This window comes from Coregonus clupeaformis, chromosome 30, assembly GCF_020615455.1.
Source record: "Coregonus clupeaformis isolate EN_2021a chromosome 30, ASM2061545v1, whole genome shotgun sequence".
In the NCBI taxonomy this organism is placed as follows: Eukaryota; Metazoa; Chordata; class Actinopteri; order Salmoniformes; family Salmonidae; genus Coregonus; species Coregonus clupeaformis.
In genome coordinates this window covers 13,496,230-13,515,310 of record NC_059221.1, presented here as the reverse complement: position 1 = coordinate 13,515,310, position 19,081 = coordinate 13,496,230, and the positions used below count along the sequence as shown (strand labels likewise).

General features: G+C 49.0%; 1 protein-coding gene across 3 annotated transcripts in view; it reads right to left on the bottom strand.

Moving 5' to 3' along the window:
• Positions 1–19,081, bottom strand: part of LOC121545870 (zinc finger protein 385A) — a 99,727-nt gene that overhangs the window by 51,347 nt on the left and 29,299 nt on the right. Inside the window, exon 1 of one of the 3 annotated variants that reach the window (XM_045209449.1) lies at positions 3,230–3,322. The exons of the other annotated variants lie outside the window; for them this stretch is intronic. The gene's annotated coding sequence lies outside the window, so the exon portion shown is untranslated. Of the gene's footprint in view, positions 1–3,229; positions 3,323–19,081 lie in introns of those variants that run through there. 3 annotated transcript variants of the gene reach the window in all.

The window sequence follows — 19,081 nt, the reverse complement described above, 5'->3', positions numbered from 1 at the left end:
CACCTCATTGTCTAGTTGGGCTGCAGTTCGTGCCTGCTCTTGTCCGTGACCATCTGATCTATTGGGCACACACGTCCCCCTCCTTTGGTCACCCACGTATCGGTGGTACAGTGCGCTGCCTGACCGGAAAGTACTGGTGGCCTACCTTGGCTAAGGATGTGAGGGTGTATGTCTCCTCCTGCTCGGTGTGTGCCTAGAGTAAGACACCTAGGCACCTCCCAGCGGGTAAGTTACAGCCTTTACCAGTTCCACAACGGCCATGGTCCCACTTGAGTATTGATTTCCTTACTGATCTTCCCCTCTCTCAAGGTAACACCACCATCCTGGTCGTTGTGGACCGCTTTTCCAAAGCCTGCCACCTCCATCCTCTGCCCAGTCTCCCTACGGCCATGGAGGCTGCGAGGCCCTGTTTACACACGTCTTCCGGCACTACGGGGTACCAGAGGACATAGTGTCTGACCGGGGTCCCTCGTTCACATCCAAGGTCTGGAAGGCGTTCATGGAACGTCTGGGGGTCTCGGTCAGCCTGACCTCTGGTTTTCACCCCGAGTATAATGGGCAGGTGGAACGAGTGAATCAGGATGTGGGTAGGTTCCTGCGGTCCTACTGCCAGGACCGGCCGGGGGAGTGGTCGGAGTTCTTGCCATGGGCCGAATATGCCCAGAACTCTCTCTGTCACTCCTCCACTAATCTAACGCCATTCCAATGTGTTTTAGGTTATCAACCGGTTCTGGCACCGAGGCACCAGAGCCAGACCGAGGCTCCTGCGGTTGATGACTGGTTTCGGCGCACAGAGGAGACGTGGAACGCTGCTCACGTCCACCTCCAATGCGCCGTGCGTCGTCAGAAGGCCAACGCTGACCGCCACCGCAGTGAGACCCCGGTCTTTGTACCGGGTGATCGGGTCTGGCTCTCGACCTGGAATCTGCCCCTCAGCCTGCCCTGCCGGATGCTGAGCCCGTGGTTTGTGGGCCGTTCAAAGTCCTGAGGAGGATAAACAAGGTTACCTATAGGTTATTATTCCCGCCAGATTATCGTATTAACTCCTCGTTCCATGTGTCTCTCCTCAGGCCGGTGGTGGCTGGTCCGCTCCAGGAGTCTGAGGTGCGGGAGGTCCCTCTGCCTCCTCTGGACATCGAGGGGGCCCCAGCGTACTCCGTCCGTTCCATCCTGTATTCGAGGCGTCGTGGTGGGGCCTTCAGTACTTCGTGGAGTGGGAGGTGTACGGTCCGGAGGAGCGGTGCTGGGTCCATGTGAGGGATATCCTCGATCCCTCCCTGTTGCGGGATTTCCACCGTCGCCATCCGGCTCGCCCTGCTCCGCGTCCTCCTGGCCGTCCTCGAGGCCGGTGTCGGCGCACTGCTGGAGCTGCGCGTCAAGGGGGGGTACTGTCACAACTTCCTCCTAAGCTGCCTCCTCTCCTGGTTTGGGCAGGCTTCGGCGTTCGTCATCACTGGCCTTCTAGCCACTGCCGCTCCTCATCTCATCATTCCATTTGTTTTGTCTTGTTTATTACACACACCTCGTTCATATCCCCTTATCAGTACCTGTATAAGTGTTCCCTCTGCCCCCTTGTCTTTGTGTGTGATTGTTTATTGTGAGGATAGTGAAGCTTGGTTGAGCTCTTGTATTTTGTATTGCCGGGTTATTTTCCCCGTGTGCCTTGTTGGTTACAGTGCGCCTGTTTTGCGCACTGGACTGTTTTGACGCATTACTGCGTAACTCTGTATTCCGGAATAAATCCTGTTATTCTGTGATTTACCCTCCTGCGCCTGACTCCTTCAAATCACCCATCACAGGAGTTGAGAGAAAGACTGCGTGCACTGATTTAAACTATATTTGAGTGATAGGCTGTTTTAAAACTCTGCAGCTACAATTTAATCTTTACAATAAAAAATTAAGGTGACCCCTGAATGCCAGATGGATATGGATAAATTAGACCACGCTTTCAGTCTTTACATTACTTTGGCATAGGCTATGCTGCAGCAAATGTAGGCCTACCTGTCACAAGAAAAAAAGTTCTGGGAAAATACTAAAGAAGGAAAATATATTAAAAATATATATTTACCAAAACATGTGGGGATTGGAAATGATGCAGACATTTACATTGATAGAAGCCACAATCTATCTGCAATATTAAAGCTGATCTACCCCATAACATTTTAATACTTTTTTTACCATGATTAAATAATAGGTCTACATTGTGAACTGCGCTCCATACTGAGATGGGCTGTCTGTACCTACCCTGAGCGTTGATGATTCATCATGCAGAGAGCAGAGAGTAGGCCATAGAGAAGCTAGATTTAGACATCACATATAATATAACAGTTCCATTTCACGCCATGCTGTTCATATAAATAATTTATTATAATTTACCGGTTTCTCGCAGTTATTTATCCCGGGAAAAGGGAGTGATTTTGGGCGGTAAATCCTGGTAAATCTCGGTAACCGGGTTCCCGCCATTCAACCCTAGTGTGTGTGGATGTGTGTGTGTGTGTGTGCGTGCGTGCATGTGTGTGCGCATGCATGCACTATTTGTGCACTGTGTGTGTCTTGTGCCCAGCGAGACTGAGGGTTGAATCAGTTATTTTATTGCTGCTGTTCACTGTTTACCACACTGGAAGATGGTAGACAACAGTCCCAGTAAAATGCTTAAGGTGATATGAGAAGTGCATGGATATAAGACCTATGGGGAATAGAAAGTAAAGTATTCCAGAGGGAATGAGAGAGCAGGGGAGTTGCCCTTGGAGCAAAGAAAGAGAGGGAGAGAGAGAGAGAGGGAGAGAGAGAGACAACACCCCAGCTAGTGTGTGTAAATCAGAGTGTGTCTGCTTCCTGCCCCCAGTGTATAATTACCCCATTAAATTAAAGCTCCCTTTCGGGGCTAGCGCACATAGTAAATCACACTGTCATGGTGTGTGTGTGTGTGTGTGTGTGTGTGTGTGTGTGTGTGTGTGTGTGTGTGTGTGTGTGTGTGTGTGGTGTATGTACACGTCCACACACACACACACACACACACTTGGAAGGCCTAGAATGATGCAACCTTTTGGGTAGGGCCGCCTAAAATATAAATGACGAGACATGTTGTTTGATTACGATTCCATCTTCAATAAAGTCCCTTCAGAAGTACAATGGAGATGAACCCAATATATCTTAACAGCCAGAACAAGCACCTAATCACAAACAATGAACTTAATTCTACTAAAAGAGACAACTGAACAGCACCTACCAATTTACCCAGAGCCATCAAACACACACAGCCATGGAAGTCTTATGAGGTGGGCAAGAATCTTGTTTGTCCTCAGCGGGCATACATACTCGTTGATCCCGTCAGTGGCCCTTGGAACCTGATCTGTAAGTGTGTGTGTGTGTGTGTGTGTGTGTGTGTGTGTGTGTGTGTGGAAGGAAGAGATGAGAGAGCATTTGGATGTCGTTAAATCCTGCAACACGCCAGGAATCCATGCCACGCTCTGAGGCTTTAATCAGCCCTCTTAAACAGGCCAAAACATTGCCACGCAGCCAATGTAGTGTAGGATTACAGCTAGCTAGTAACACTACACTACATGGCCTGGGGTGGGACACACACACTGACACACATACAAACACACATGCGCACTGACACACACACACAAACATTAGCAGTCTTAAACAGACTGCAACGCATAGGTCGCAACACACACACACACACACACACACAAACACACACTGACAGACACAAACACACACTGACACACACAGCAATATGAGTGACAGAGAGAGGATGAAGAAGAAAGATTACCAGGAGAGCGGTTCTGCAGGTGGATTTGGGAGAGAAAATAAAGTGAAGCTCAGAGGAAGTGTTGTTGGAAGTGGTGTATTATTGACAGGGAGGAGAGGGGTGAGGGGGCTGATTGAAAATAAAGAGAAGGGAAGAAAAATGGATTCAAACATTTAAAATGATTGGCCAGTAAGTCTGTTTGAGACTGATAAAACTGCGCTCCCGGCCTCCGTCTCCCAGTAAATCTCCCACAATCCTATTTCTCGGCGGGGCGCTGTGGCAGAACGCAAACTGTTGCCTATGGTTACGGTACATGTATGTGAGTGTGTGTTTTGGTTTACTCTGCTGGAGGAAAATAACCACAGATAGGAGCAGGAGGCTCAGCTGAGATACAGGTTGATATCTAAAGAGGGAAATGTAACAAAGAATTTGGATTTTAAATGGTCTGCAAAAATAAAGATTTGTGTGTGTGTTGTGTATCCGTGTGCGTACGCGTGCGAGTGTGCGTGAAGCAGGATTTCCACCTCTCCCTGTGGAGACTCATCGTTATAGAAGTGAGGAAAGTAGCTTATTTAGTTTATCCCAGGAAACGCTCATAATGACTTCAGTTATTTCACCGCATGTAGGAATCAATAAACAGTTAAGGAGAGGGAATTGAATCGGCCTTGGTCTTTTCCAGATGTGTTTAAAGCCAGTATGAAGTCACGTGACTAGTAGGATCTAGGGATATGAATGTCTTTTTAGCCTTGAAATTATCCAACATATTGTCAATGTCCTGTAGGTACCTCTGTCCATACAGTCTTCATATGCTATAGGAACAGGAACAGGAACACTGCTTATGGCAATTCAGTGCAGTGAAGGGAGGGAGAGAAGGAGGAGGATTGGAGGAGGAGGGGGAAGTGGTTGGCACTGAACTGCCCATACTGGCACAGATTGCCCTGGGGCCGTTGGCAGAGGTGGTCCAGTAGACAGAAAGGAGGGGAGGAGGGAGAGGGGAGCATAGGGGCCAGCTCCCTCAACTAGGCCCCTAAGATGGCACCTGCCTTTCAGATAAGCCAGATAGCTTGAAATATGCTTGAATAAATATTATCTGTGGAAATGCTGACAACCACAGTACTGAGTGAAGCTAAGTCTTCTAATGGTGTTTTTATGTGTGCGGTTATGATGATGGTGTGTGTGGTTATGATGATGGTGTGTGTGCCTGTGTGTGTGTCTGTGTGTGGTTGCGATGATGCTCTGTCCTAGATTATGTATTAGGTATATTCCAGGATATTCATACCCTATAAATCATCCTACTGACTCCTACAGTACCTCTCTTCTCTATAATGTATACTTAAAACACAGGGCAACGCTTTCACAGGATATATAGCTGACGTGACCAAGTCCTCTCAATGCACACTGTAAGTCGATAAGATAAATCAGCTACAATACCTTACTACAGTGAGTGACTGTGGATCAAGCAATCTGTTTTAGAGGTAAATATGGTATCTGAAGTTCATTATTACTTTCTACCCAAGCTAGAACATTACAAAGAACAGATGATGCCTTTCAATAACAGATATGACGATGTAGCTGCGCTCTCTCTCTCTCTCTCTCTCTCTCTCTCTCTCTCTCTCTCTCTCTCTTTCTCTTTCTGTCGCTCTCTCTCTCTCTCTCTCTCTCTCGCTCTCTCTCCCCCCATCTCTTTCTCTCTTCATCCCTCTAGCCTATCCTGCAGGGACCAGGCTCTGTACACAGCTGTGACCAAAGCTGCAGTCAGAAATTGCCAATTCATTTAGCCAATGGAGGCTGGCTTAGTGTCTGATAACTACAGGGACAGGGCCTGGCCCAGCACGTACAGAGGATGCGTCCCAAATGAAAATGGCACCCATTCCCCTATATAGTGTACTACTTTTGACCAGAGCCCATGGGTCCGGGTCAAAAGTAGTGCATTAAATAGGGAATAGGCTGCCATTTGGGATGTAGAGATAGACTCTGGCCTAGAGCCACTTTGTATTCTCCTCTCGTCTGGAGGCTCGACAGGGACGGCAGAGGGGCAGGGAGGCAGGGCAGAGGTGCAGGGAGGCAGGGCAGAGGTGCAGGGAGGCAGGGCAGAGGTGCAGGGAGGCAGGGCAGAGGTGCAGGGAGGCAGGGCAGAGGGGCAGGGAGGCAGGGCAGAGGGGCAGGGAGGCAGTGCAGAGGGGCAGGGAGGCAGTGCAGAGGGGCAGAGAGGGAAGGCAGAGGGGCAGAGAGGCACGGCAGAGTGGCAGAGAGGCATGGCATAGGGGCAGAGAGGCATGGCAGAGGGGCAGAGAGGCAGGGCAGAGGGGCAGAGAGGCATGGCAGAGGGGCAGAGAGGCATGGCAGAGAGGCAGAGGGGCAGAGAGGCAAGGCAGAGGGGCAGAGGGGCAGAGAGGCATGGCAGAGGGGCAGAGAGGCAGGGCAGAGGGGCAGAGAGGCATGGCAGAGGGGCATGGCAGAGGGGCAGAGAGGCATGGCAGAGGGGCAGAGGGGCAGAGGGGCAGAGAGGCATGGCAGAGGGGCAGGGGGCAGAGGGGCAGAGGGGCAGAGAGGCATGGCAGAGAGGCAGGGCAGAGGGCAGAGAGGCATGGCAGAGGGGCAGAGGGGCAGGGAGGGAAGGCAGAGGGGCAGGGAGGGATGCAGGGAGGGCACGGGGCACAGCCACCCCCTTCACCTGAACACAACAGTCGGCATAACTATCACACGGGCAAAATATACAATATCACACAGGCACAGGCGTACACTAGGGATGGGTGAGAGTACTTGAGTACTCGATTAAAGGTTTGTATTTGTTTCTAATAATCTAATACAATTAGTCAAAAAGCAACTATTTAACAGGTAAAATGTATAAGCACTGACACAATTTTAACTTTAAGATTTCTTTGTGGAGTAGCCTATGTCAAATGCAGTGAAATTATGTTGTTTCATTTTCAGTTGTGTATTAATCAGCACAACCAGCAATTGGAACAACCAGCATACCGCAATCTTTTTTGCCTTCAGCCCCATTTCGCTAGCCTGGGTTCCAGTCTCTTTAGCTAACATTCCACTCTGTGCCACTCCATGACAACGTTCTGGAACATGGGGTGCGTGCAAATATGGCGCAATATAGAAAAAAAATGTTAAGAACAACTTAATAAGAGAGGAGGGATATATAATATAACTGAAATTAGCTAATTTGATCAAGCCATGATGATCAGCATACAGTGGGGAAAAAAAGTATTTAGTCAGCCACCAATTGTGCAAGTTCTCCCACTTAAAAATATGAGAGAGGCCTGTAATTTTCATCATAGGTACACGTCAACTATGACAGACAAAATAAGAAAAAAAAATCCAGAAAATCACATTGTAGAATTTATTTGCAAATGATGGTGGAAAAAAAGTATTTGGTCAATAACAAAAGTTTCTCAATACTTTGTTATATACCCTTTGTTGGCAATGACACAGGTCAAACGTTTTCTGTAAGTGTTCACAAGGTTTTCACACACTGTTGCTGGTATTTTGGCCCATTCCTCCATGCAGATCTCCTCTAGAGCAGTGATGTTTTGGGGCTGTCGCTGGGCAACACGGACTTTCAACTCCCTCCAAAGATTTTCTATGGGGTTGAGATGTGGAGACTGGCTAGGCCACTCCAGGACCTTGAAATGCTTATTACGAAGCCACTCCTTCGTTGCCCGGGCGGTGTGTTTGGGATCATTGTCATGCTGAAAGACCCAGCCCGTTTCATCTTCAATGCCCTTGCTGATGGAAGGAGGTTTTCCTCAAAATCTCATGAAACATGGCCCCATTCATTCTTTCCTTTAAACGGATCAGTCGTCCTGGTCCCTTTGCAGAAAAACAGCCCCAAAGCATGATGTTTCCACCCCCCATGCTTCACAGTAGGTATGGTGTTCTTTGGATGCAACTCAGCATTCTTTGTCCTCCAAACACGACGAGTTGAGTTTTTACCAAAAAGTTATATTTTGGTTTCATCTGACCATATGACATTCTCCCAATCCTCTTCTGGATCATCCAAATGCACTCTAGCAAACTTCAGACGGGCCTGGACATGTACTGGCTTAAGCAGGGGGACACATCTTGCACTGCATGATTTGAGTCCCTGGCGGCGTAGTGTGTTACTGATGGTAGGCTTTGTTACTTTGGTCCCAGCTCTCTGCAGGTCATTCACTAGGTCCCCCCCGTGTGGTTCTGGGATTTTTGCTCACCGTTCTTGTGATCATTTTGACCCCACGGGGTGAGATCTTGCGTGGAGCCCCAGATCGAGGGGAGATTATCAGTGGTCTTGTATGTCTTCCATTTCCTAATAATTGCTCCCACAGTTGATTTCTTCAAACCAAGCTGCTTACCTATTGCAGATTCAGTCTTCCCCAGCCTGGTGCAGGTCTACAATTTTGTTTCTGGTGTCCTTTGACAGCTCTTTGGTCTTGGCCATAGTGGAGTTTGGAGTGTGACTGTTTGAGGTTGTGGACAGGTGTCTTTTATACTGATAACAAGTTCAAACAGGTGCCATTAATACAGGTAACGAGTGGAGGACAGAGGAGCCTCTTAAAGAAGAAGTTACAGGTCTGTGAGAGCCAGAAATCTTGCTTGTTTGTAGGTGACCAAATACTTATTTTCCACCATCATTTGCAAATAAAATCATTAAAAATCCTACAATGTGATTTTCTGGATTTTTTTTCCTCAATTTGTCTGTCATAGTTGACGTGTACCTATGATGAAAATTACAGGCCTCTCTCATCTTTTTAAGTGGGAGAACTTGCACAATTGGTGGCTGACTAAATACTTTTTTTCCCCACTGTATATGTGAGGAATGACGACAGGTGCCAGTTTGCATTTATTTTCTCTCGTTTATGGGTTACAACTGAAGCAAATGTAGCTCGATAACATTTTGTATGCTAATATTTTCCGTATTATTATTTCTCACTCTCATTACAGAGTCCTCTCTAGCCACTTTGAACAATATGATCTTGCATTGACACTGCCTTCTCTCAAGGGAAAGACCACAGCAGGTCGTAACGGTATTGTTTGTTGTTGTTCTTAAAAGTTGTTCGCTAATTTGCGCACACCCCATGTTCAATAACTGTCACGAATTCCGCCGAGACTGCTCCTCCTCCTTGCTCGGGCAGGCTTCGGCGTTCGTCGTCCCCGGAGTACTAGCTACTACCGCTTGATGTCTCAATGTTTGTTTGGTCTTGTCTTGTTAGTGCACCTGTTTCGTGTTATGTATTGATTAGGTCACCTATAAGTTTCCTTTAGTTTTGTTTGCAGTTGTGTGTGATTGTCCGCCTGTCCGTTGATGTATGGTATTTGTTCTCGTATTGATAGTTTATTTACGCACTGTATGCGTAATCGCTCGCCTCCAGTGTTTGAGGCCCGTTATTTTGTATTGTCTTGTTGACTAGTAAAGTCGTTTTGACTGAGCTTCTGTGTCCTGCGCCTGACTCCAACACCGCATCCACATCAGCTTGTGACAGAACAACACACCAATACTATGGAGTCAGCAGGAGCAGCGGCGGCGATCGAGTCGCTGGAGGATCGGGTCAGCTGCCAGGACGCCAGGATCCAGCAACTCGGCTCCGCCATGCAAGAGGTGATGAACACCCTGCGCCGATGGGAAAGGGGAGGCGTGCCCACACCTCCTCCTACCTTACCACCACCATCGGCCAGCCCCACCAGACCAGCTCCGGGAGTCCAGTGGGATTCGGCTCTCGCTCCCGAGGGCGTATGATGGCACCGCAGCCGGGTGTCAGGGGTCCTCCTTCAGGTGGAACTCTACCTGGCCACCATACACCCGGCGCCCTCGGGATACGAGAGCGTTTCCGCCCTCGTCTCCTGTCTCTCCGGCAAGGCGTTGGAGTGGGCCAACGCCGAATGGAGGGGAATAGACGCCGCCGCCATCAGCTACGCGGAGTTCTCCCGCCGCTTCAGGGCTGTGTTCGATCACCCTCCCGGGGGAGCGTCTGTTCCACCTCCGACAGGGGAAGAGGAGCGCACAGGAGTTCGCCCTGGATTTCCGGACTCTAGCGGCGGATGCGGGGTGGAATGAGAGGGCCCTCATCGACCACTATCGGTGTAGCCTACGTGAGGACGTTCGACGAGAGCTGGCCTGCAGGGACACCACTCTATCCTTCGACCAGCTGGTGGACATGTCCATCCGTCTGGATACCCTGCTGGCCACCCGCGGACGTCCCGAGTTGGGGCCGTCCATTCTATCCCCCAGCATCTCCGAGCCTAGCCCTATGGAGCTCGGGGTGCTGGCGCTAGAGAGAGGAGGAGAGAGAGCCCGAGGGGGGCCGTCCCCTGCACCAACTGTGGCCGTGGAGGACACACTGCGGCTAGGTGCTGGGGAGTGTCTCCAGGGAGTCGGGGCAACAGGTCACGCACTGGGGAGTCATTCCAGGTGAGTAGGCGCCCCACTCACCCAGAGCTCTCTGTTGTTCACTTGTGTATACCTGTGGTATTTCCTCAGGTTGCATCTCATTCCCAGCATAAGGCGCTAGTCGATTCAGGCGCAGCTGGGAATTTTATTGATCGGAAATTTTGTATTAAGTTAGGGATTCCCCTCCTGCCCGTTGATGCACCCTTCCCTGTCCATGCCCTAGATAGCCGCCCGTTGGGATCTGGGTTGATTAGGGAGGTCACAGCGCCACTAAAGATGAAGACGCAGGGGGGTCATGAGGAGATCATTCAGTTGTACCTGATCGACTCTCTTGCGTATCCTGTGGTGCTGGGGCTTCCTTGGTTAATCACCCATGACCCCACCATTTCGTGGCAACAGAGGGCTCTCAAGGAGTGGTCTGACCAGTGTGTTGGGCGATGTTTAGGTGTTTCCGTTGGGGCGACCACGGTGGAGAGTCCGAACCAAGTGCCCGCAATGCACATTCCCCCTGAGTATGAGGATTTGGCACTCGTGTTCAGCAAGACTAGGGCGACGCGATTGCCACCTCATAGACAGGGAGATTGTGCGATAAACCTCCAGACAGGTGCGGCACTCCCGCGGAGCCATGTGTATCCTCTGTCTCAAGAGGAGACGGCGGCTATGGAGACATACATTGCCGAGTCCCTGAGACAAGGATACATACGGTCCTCCACTTCCCCTGCGTCCTCAAGTTTCTTTTTTGTGAAGAAGAAGGATGGAGGGTTGCGCCCGTGTATTGATTATCGTAGACTCAATCAGATCACGGTTAAATACAGTTACCCTCTTCCTCTGATTGCGAGTATGACTGAATCATTATGCGGAGCGCGTTTCTTCACAAAACTGGATCTCAGGAGCGCCTACAACTTGGTGCGCATTAGGGAGGGAGATGAATGGAAGACGGCATTTAGTACCACCTCAGGTCATTATGAGTATCTCGTCATGCCATACGGGTTAATGAATGCTCCTTCAGTCTTCCAATCATTTGTGGACGAGATCTTCCGGGACCTGCATGGGCAGGGTGTGGTAGTGTACATTGACGACATCCTAGTGTACTCTTCTACACGAGCCGAGCATGTAGCCCTGGTGCGCCGAGTGTTGGGTAGGCTGTTGGAGCATGACTTGTATGTCAAGGCAGAGAAATGTCTGTTTTTCCAGGAGTCCATCTCCTTCTTGGGTCATCGGTTGTCCGCGTCAGGGGTGAAGATGGAGATTGACCGGTGTGTCAGCCGTGCGTAACTGGCAAAACCCCAACCACTGTTAAAGAGGTGCAGCAGTTTTTGGGGTTTGCCAATTACTACCGGGAGGTTTATCCGGGGTTTTGGACAGGTAGCAGCTCCCATTACTTCCCTGCTGAAGGGGGGCCGGTGCGTTTGCAGTGGTCGGCTGAAGCGGACAGGCCGTTTGGTAAACTGGAAGGACCTGTTCACTTCGGCTCCGGTGCTGGCGCACCCGGACCCCGCTTTAGCTGTCCCAGGTAGAGGTGGACGCGTCAGAGGCCGGGATTGGGGCAGTACTGTCGCAACGCTCAGGCACGCCTCCTAAGCTCCGTCCCTGCGCTTTTTATTCTAAAAAGCTCAGCCCGGCGGAACGTAATTATGACGTAGGGGACAGGGAGCTGTTAGCCGTGGTTCAAGCTCTAAAGGTGTGGAGGCATTGGCTTGAGGGGGCTCAACACCCTTTTCTCATTCTGACTGATCACCGTAACCTGGAGTACATCCGGGCAGCTAGGAGATTGAACCCTCGTCAGGCTAGGTGGAACATATTTCTGACCCGGTTCGTGTTTAAGATAACCTACATCCCAGGGTCCCAGAACGGTAAGGCAGATGCCCTGTCCAGGCGGTATGACACAGAGGAGAGGTCCATTGAGCCCACTCCCATACTGCCGGTGTCTGGTGGCACGGTGGTATGGGAGGTCGATACGGAAATTGAGCGGGCGTTACGCACCGACCCTACTCCCCCAGAGTGTCCAGTGGGTCGGACGTACGTGCCGCTCGAGGTCCGTGATCGTCTCATTTATTGGGCTCATACGTCACCCTCCTCTGGACATCCAGGTATTGGCCGGACAGTGCACTGCCTTAGTGTTAAGTACTGGTGGCCAACATTGGCTAGGGACGTGAGGGTTTACGTCTCCTCCTGCTCGGTGTGCGCACAGTGTAAGGCGCCTAGACACCTGCCCAGGGGGAAGTTACAACCCCTGCCCGTTCCACAACGGCCGTGGTCTCACCTCTCGGTGGACTTTGTTACGGACCTTCCCCCCTTTCAGGGGAATACCACTATTCTGGTCCTGCGGTGGATGAGTGGTTTCGGAGCTCGGAGGAGACGTGGAACGCTGCACACGTCCATCTGCAGCGGGCCATCCGTCGGCAGAAGGCGAGCGCCAATCTCCACCGCAGTGAGGGTCCAGTATACGCACCTGGAGATCGAGTCAGGCTATCGACTCGAAACCTGCCCCTTCGCCTGCCCTGCCGGAAGCTAGGTCGGCGGTTTGTGGGGCCATTTAAAGTCCTGAGGAGATTGAACGAGGTTTGCTACAAGTTACAACTGCCTAATGATTATCACATTAACCCCTCATTCCATGTGTCTCTCCTCAGGCCGGTGGGTAGCTGGTCCACTCCAGGACAATGAGATAAGAGAGACTCCTCCGCCCCCACTGGACATCGAGGGGGCTCCGCGTACTCGGTCCGGTCCATCGTGGGATTTGAGACGTCGGATGGGGGTCTACAATATCTCGTGGAGTGGGAGGGGTACGGCCCGGAGGAACGGTGCTGGGTGCCTAGGAGGGACATTTTAGATCCATCCCTCCTGACTGAGTTCCACCGTAGTCATCCCACGCGCCCTGCTCCGCGTCCTCCTGGCCGTCCCCGAGCCCGGGGTCAGCGCACGGCTGGAGGGGGTACTGTCACGAATTCCGCCGAGACTGCTCCTCCTCCTTGCTCGGGCAGGCTTCGGCGTTCGTCGTCCCCGGAGTACTAGCTACTACCGCTTGATGTCTCGATGTTTGTTTGGTCTTGTCTTGTTAGTGCACTTGTTTCGTGTTATGTATTGATTAGGTCACCTATAAGTTTCCTTTAGTTTTGTTTGCAGTTGTGTGTGATTGTCCGCCTGTCCGTTGATGTATGGTATTTGTTCTCGTGTTGATAGTGTATTTACGCACTGTATGCGTAATCGCTCGCCTCCAGTGTTTGAGGCCCGTTATTTTGTATTGTCTTGTTGACTAGTAAAGTCGTTTTGACTGAGCTGACTCCAACACCGCATCCACATCAGCTTGTGACAATAACGTTGTCATGGAAAATATTAATGTTGTTTCCAACTACCAATCAGCAACTGGTAAATCCGGCTGAGTATTGAATGTAGAGAATGCCGAAAGACCAGTCTCTTTGGCTATGACAAGGACTGTCAAGAAGTGGAATGTTAGCTATACTGGTACTCCGGCTACCGTTTCACGCTAACATGCTACTAACTCAAGTACTCTAAACGTTTCCATGATAGTACTCGAAAACAGACATTCTTTCAAATGCCCATCCCCTAGCATACACACATACAGTTCAGCGAGTTCAGACACACTCTGAGACTCACTCAAGTACAAATATGTACGCTAACCCTCCAGCGTAATGCTCACCTTAAAAAGATTGGGTCATGAGCAAGTGGCAGTCTCGTGAAAGGGCAACATTCCTCCCTGAGTCTAAATCTCTTTTCACTACATTTTTGTTCTGACAGAGCTTCTCACCTTTAGTCCCCTGAGATTAACGGGTTAGTGCGACATTAAGCATGTTAGCGGTTCCTATAGATTTTCAGACATTGCGCTAACGCTAATAGCAATGGCTCCAGAAATGTCCTTCAAACTGCACACAGAGACATAAAAATTGTATCCAGCTACAAGCTCATCTAAACTCTTCAACATGCACACATCATTAGCATTAAGAAGAGTCTGCCCAGTGGCTGATCATTTACCTTGATCTCTCATCTCACCAGCTTATCTACATCAATGGTTGACTCTGAGTATGTTAGTTACGCTCTCTCTAGATAGCTGCCTCAGTCATATGAATAAGTTATACAGCAAAGCAAGTCAAAGCACCTTGTTGCTAAGTCAACTTCCCAGTGAGCACAATATGTTGAAAAATCTTTTCAATGTTTATTTCAACCAAAAATAACTTTTTCTGTCTTTTGCTCATATTGTTATTATGACTAATGACAAAACAGCAGAGCACCCAGATGCTAAAAGGGACCTGGGCCGGGTTTATTTCAGTGTTAAAGCAGTGTGGATGGGCGTTTTCAGAGGAATCATTGTTATACATACTAACCCTTTATACCCTTTTCACACTAGCTTGCTAAATCGTACTGTTTCTTTTCACATTGTCCTTTCCAGCAACTATGGTGAATGCGTAACCAGGCCAGCACAGTAGGCTATAACTCACGTTTGCTCAAGTTGGCTCAGTAGAATGAATGGGAATTAGTGAGTGAACTCTGTCTACCCAGTGTCAACAAAGATTCAAACCCAATGGACGGACACAACACTGCAGTGGCTACAACTGACCACTAGGGTGCACTGCTGTGTCCCCACGTCACCTTCAGAAGCATTGTGTGCGTCCCAAATGGCCTCCTTTTTCCAATGTAGTGCCCATATGGCTCTGGTTAAAGGTAGTGCACTATATATGGAATAGGTGCCATTTGGGACATACCCTTGCTCTTCAAGATATTGTTTTTCGTACATATGTGAACATTTATTCAAATATTTAACATCGGTGCCAAAACGTTCTTTTCATTTTTAATCAGGGTATGACAACTGTAATCAACACATCCTGTCTTCTGTTAAAATGTGTATAAGGTAGAGTTGAGGGATTAGAATCTCTTTGATGTGGTGCCCGAAACCACTGCTGCAGTCATGCTATGAATGATTATGTATAAAGGAGCGCCAAAAGCTGCCTCTTAGTGATAACTGTGTGTGTGTGTTGCACAGATGATTATCTGAATCTATGATAGAGCTGTGGAGGGCTCAATCACTGGAGGCTGTACTACGGCTGCCCACCCACTACCTCAGAGCTGGGTATCAGTCAGGACATGTCCGACTCTAATCCCAATGCACACACAGCAACGCAGTCAGGACCATGAACACACTCACTCCCTCACTGGGGCAAGCACACAAACCAAAAGCCACGTAGTCACTGCTCACAGAGATGCATGATGAGCTAACTGAAGGGCTTACTGCTGGATTTGTGTGTGTGTGCGCGCGCACGCGTGCGAGAACATTTCACCTGTAATGATATGATGTCCCGTAACCTAACAATTTAGTAGCACAGCAAAATTCACTCATTTTAGTACAGACTTGTAAGTATTTGGTTGAACTGTGGTTGGCATAAAAACATTCCTCGCTGCCATATGGAAATAAATGATATGTTTGTGTGGATTAGCATTAAATCAAACTCTACATCAAGTGAGCAATGTGTATGTGATATCCAAACCCAAGTCTACTTGATGTTTGTGTACTAGTTGTTGACACTGACACAAACTCTTGATTCTGAGGCTGTCTTAATATGGACACCATATTTTGTTATAATTTGTTCATCAGGAAATTCTATTCTTAATTAATGAAGTTGTATTGAATTCAATTCAATTGAATAAAGCACATCGAGTGCTCATTTCTGATCAGAGGACTACAGACAGTGAGTGAGTACACATGCCCCTGTCCTGTCACCCCTCTTACCCAGCGATACTTGATCTCCCTCTGGGTGTAACTGGATCATGGAAGAAGGCCCCAGACCCCAACCCCAACATCAGCTCTGGTCCCTTCAACAGGAGATGTACCCTTCCAAATTATCATAACATACTCACTGGCACACCAAACTAAACTAGTTATTCTGTTCTAATCTAAGGTAGGAGTACAGACAGGGTTGACTGGGTGTTCTGTAACGTATAAGGAGGAGTAGAGAGAGAGAAGGAGAGAGGGGAGAGAGTGGGTAAGGTAAGGTAAGGTACAGTAGAAGTACAGAGGGAAAGAGGGATGACTGGGTGGTCTAAAGAAGGGTACAGGAAGAAGGAGAAAACAGAAAAGATGAATGAAGGGATGAATGGGTAAAATGTTCAAAGTAGTGTGGAGGTTCACCCCTCCCTCGCCCACCTCACTCTGCCCGCATGGCCCCAGGCCTGCATGTACACATGTTCCAGGCACAGAAGCAGATGCACAAGCTAACCCTTAGATAAATCTGCTCTTGGCTGCCGCGAACTGATGCACGCACAGACAAACGCGGGCAGACGCACACACACACACACAACAACAACAAAACGTGGAGCGCTTTTCACAGAGAGCATGTCCTGAGGGGAACACAAGCACACACACACTCCAAAGCCTCAGGTAGGCTCTCATTGGAGCTGATGGTAGCACCAGAGATTATCTGATACAGTTGCTGGGCCTTGTGGAGCATGACACCACTGAGTTCGAGGACTTTCCCCATCTGTGTGTTATCAATGAAGGTGGCGCTGCTAAAGATACAGCATTATTAATGTGACTAGTGACTGATGTTCTGGTTGCTTCAGATCCGTCATAAGCCATTAGTCATTATTATGGTGCTGAATGAGGACAGAAGACTTGTGTTACAACTTGTAGCATCCACCTCATTTAGGAAACCATTCATAACAAAATCTGTTTCAATTGGCATCAGTAGTCAAACATTCCAGTGTCAAGTACACACAGTACATCTAAGGTCATAAATACTGTAGCCTACAGTGATTGAGTAAGTGAGTGAGTGATAGAGTTAGTGAGTGAGTGAGTGAGTGAATGAGTGTCGACACAGAATGTGTGTGGTGACGATGAGTGTTTGTGCTGTTTTGAGGTCAATAATGACAGACAAATTGCTGCCACCTCTAATCGGAAGGGACAGGCCGGCAGTGACACACACACACACACACACACACACTCATATCACCAGGCAAAAAACACACACAGGTATTAGATTCCACTCTCTTTACTTTCTGTCCCTCCTCCCTCCATCCCACTTTTCTTCCTCTGTCCTCTTTCTCTCCATCCTGACAGCTCAGGTTTCTATCTTTCTTTACAGCTTTTGTTCTAAGTTATCCATATTTGGCTGAAGGCCAGCTTTGCATGTAAGACGATCCACTCTCATCCAGCGGAGATCAGTCTGAATGTTACTGTGTGAATGTTACTGGCTGTAGGGCCTGTCTGTACTGCCTGTCTGAGGTCTGACTCGGAGATACATAGATGGTTCTAGAAGGGCAAGCAGTTGGTTGTGTTGTGGCTGTGAGAAGACCCTGGTGTCCACTGCAGAGCCAGTAGACCAGCGGAGATCAGTCTGAATGTTACTGTGTGAATGTTACTGGCTGTAGGGCCTGTCTGTACTGCATGTCTGATGTCTGACTCAGAGATACATAGATGGTTCTAGAAGGGCAAGCAGTTGGTTGTGTTGTGGCTGTGAGAAGACCCTGGTGTCCACTGCAGAGCCAGTAGACTAGTGGTGCTGGTGGTGGGGATAGTGTATTACACGCAGCATGGAGCAGTACAGACATAGAGACAGACAGACAGACAGACCTACAAGCTCAGTACTGCATCCTCTACAGAGGAATAGACATGGAAGGAAGGAAACGACATTTAGATTCTAGAACACTGGACTACTGGGGCTGTCAGTAGCTCATATTAGGAGAGGGAGGGAGGCAGGGAGAGAGAGAGAGAACAAGAGAGAGAGAGAGAGAGTGAAAGAGAGAGAGAGAGAGAGAGAGAGCGCAAGAGAGAGAGTGAGAGAGAGCGAGACAATGGAGACATGTGACATTCCTACTTTGAGCAAAACACTGTAACAACCTCCTCCCCCTTTTCCTTTCTTCCACCTGTCCTCTCCTCTGCTGTCTGTTCTTTTCCCCTGTAGCCTTTTCCCACCCCATCCCTATCTTTCTTCCTCTCTCCCCCCCTTCACATCTCCCTCCCTCCCTTGTTCAACGTGGTGGACACACCCAGGTACAACAATAGCCATCCTTTTATTTCCATTCACCTTCTCACAGCCTCACACACACCTCCCACCCAACAACAATAGGCATCCATTTCTTCCCATGCTACCTTCTCACAGCCCTCTGCCCTCAGGTATGGAATTCTATCACTCACCACAAACAGCTGGATTAACCCAAATACACTGTGAGGAGAATGGACAGAGAGAGACAACAATACCAGATTCCCTCACAGATTACCACAGCACAGAGGAGGAGGGGAGAGGAGGTGGGGGAGGAGGAGAGAAGAGGTGAAACAATCTACCTGAACAACCATTATTTGAATAACAACAACACAACACTAACAGCCCAGGAATAACATGACAACAATGACTCCATTCCCCAGCACCAGAAGCTCTGCTAACAACAGAACCCCAGTCCATAAGAGTAAAAGGACAGGTTCCAGCAGTCTAATACAATAGAAGGGATGACGACTTCATGCTCTTGGCAGCCATCACTATACAGCTCCTATGCTGTATTGTAATGTATGAACAGTACACAGTATATGAATATGAAGCAGGTTGCCAAACAACAATATCCTCTACCACAGGACAGTCACAGTTCTACAGGACACCGTTCTAGGGACATTATATTAACCTACCCGCCCCCCGCCCAATCTCTTAGAGTGCCCAGGGCCACTTTAATGTCACTTGTCATTGCTGTGATCACAGATGACAGTGTTGTTTAAAACACTGTCCATCACAACCATGCAAAGGATTCTGGGTAGCTGGGAGTACACATGCTGAGATTCACACAAACATGCATGGCACGCGCCTGCACACACACACACGTGCACACGCACAGACACACACACACACGCGCACACGCACACACACACAGTATACAGTAGTCACCTCACGGTTAAGCAAATCACTGGCATTCAAAACACCTCACAGTCAATAGAAACTAATTCATCTGATATT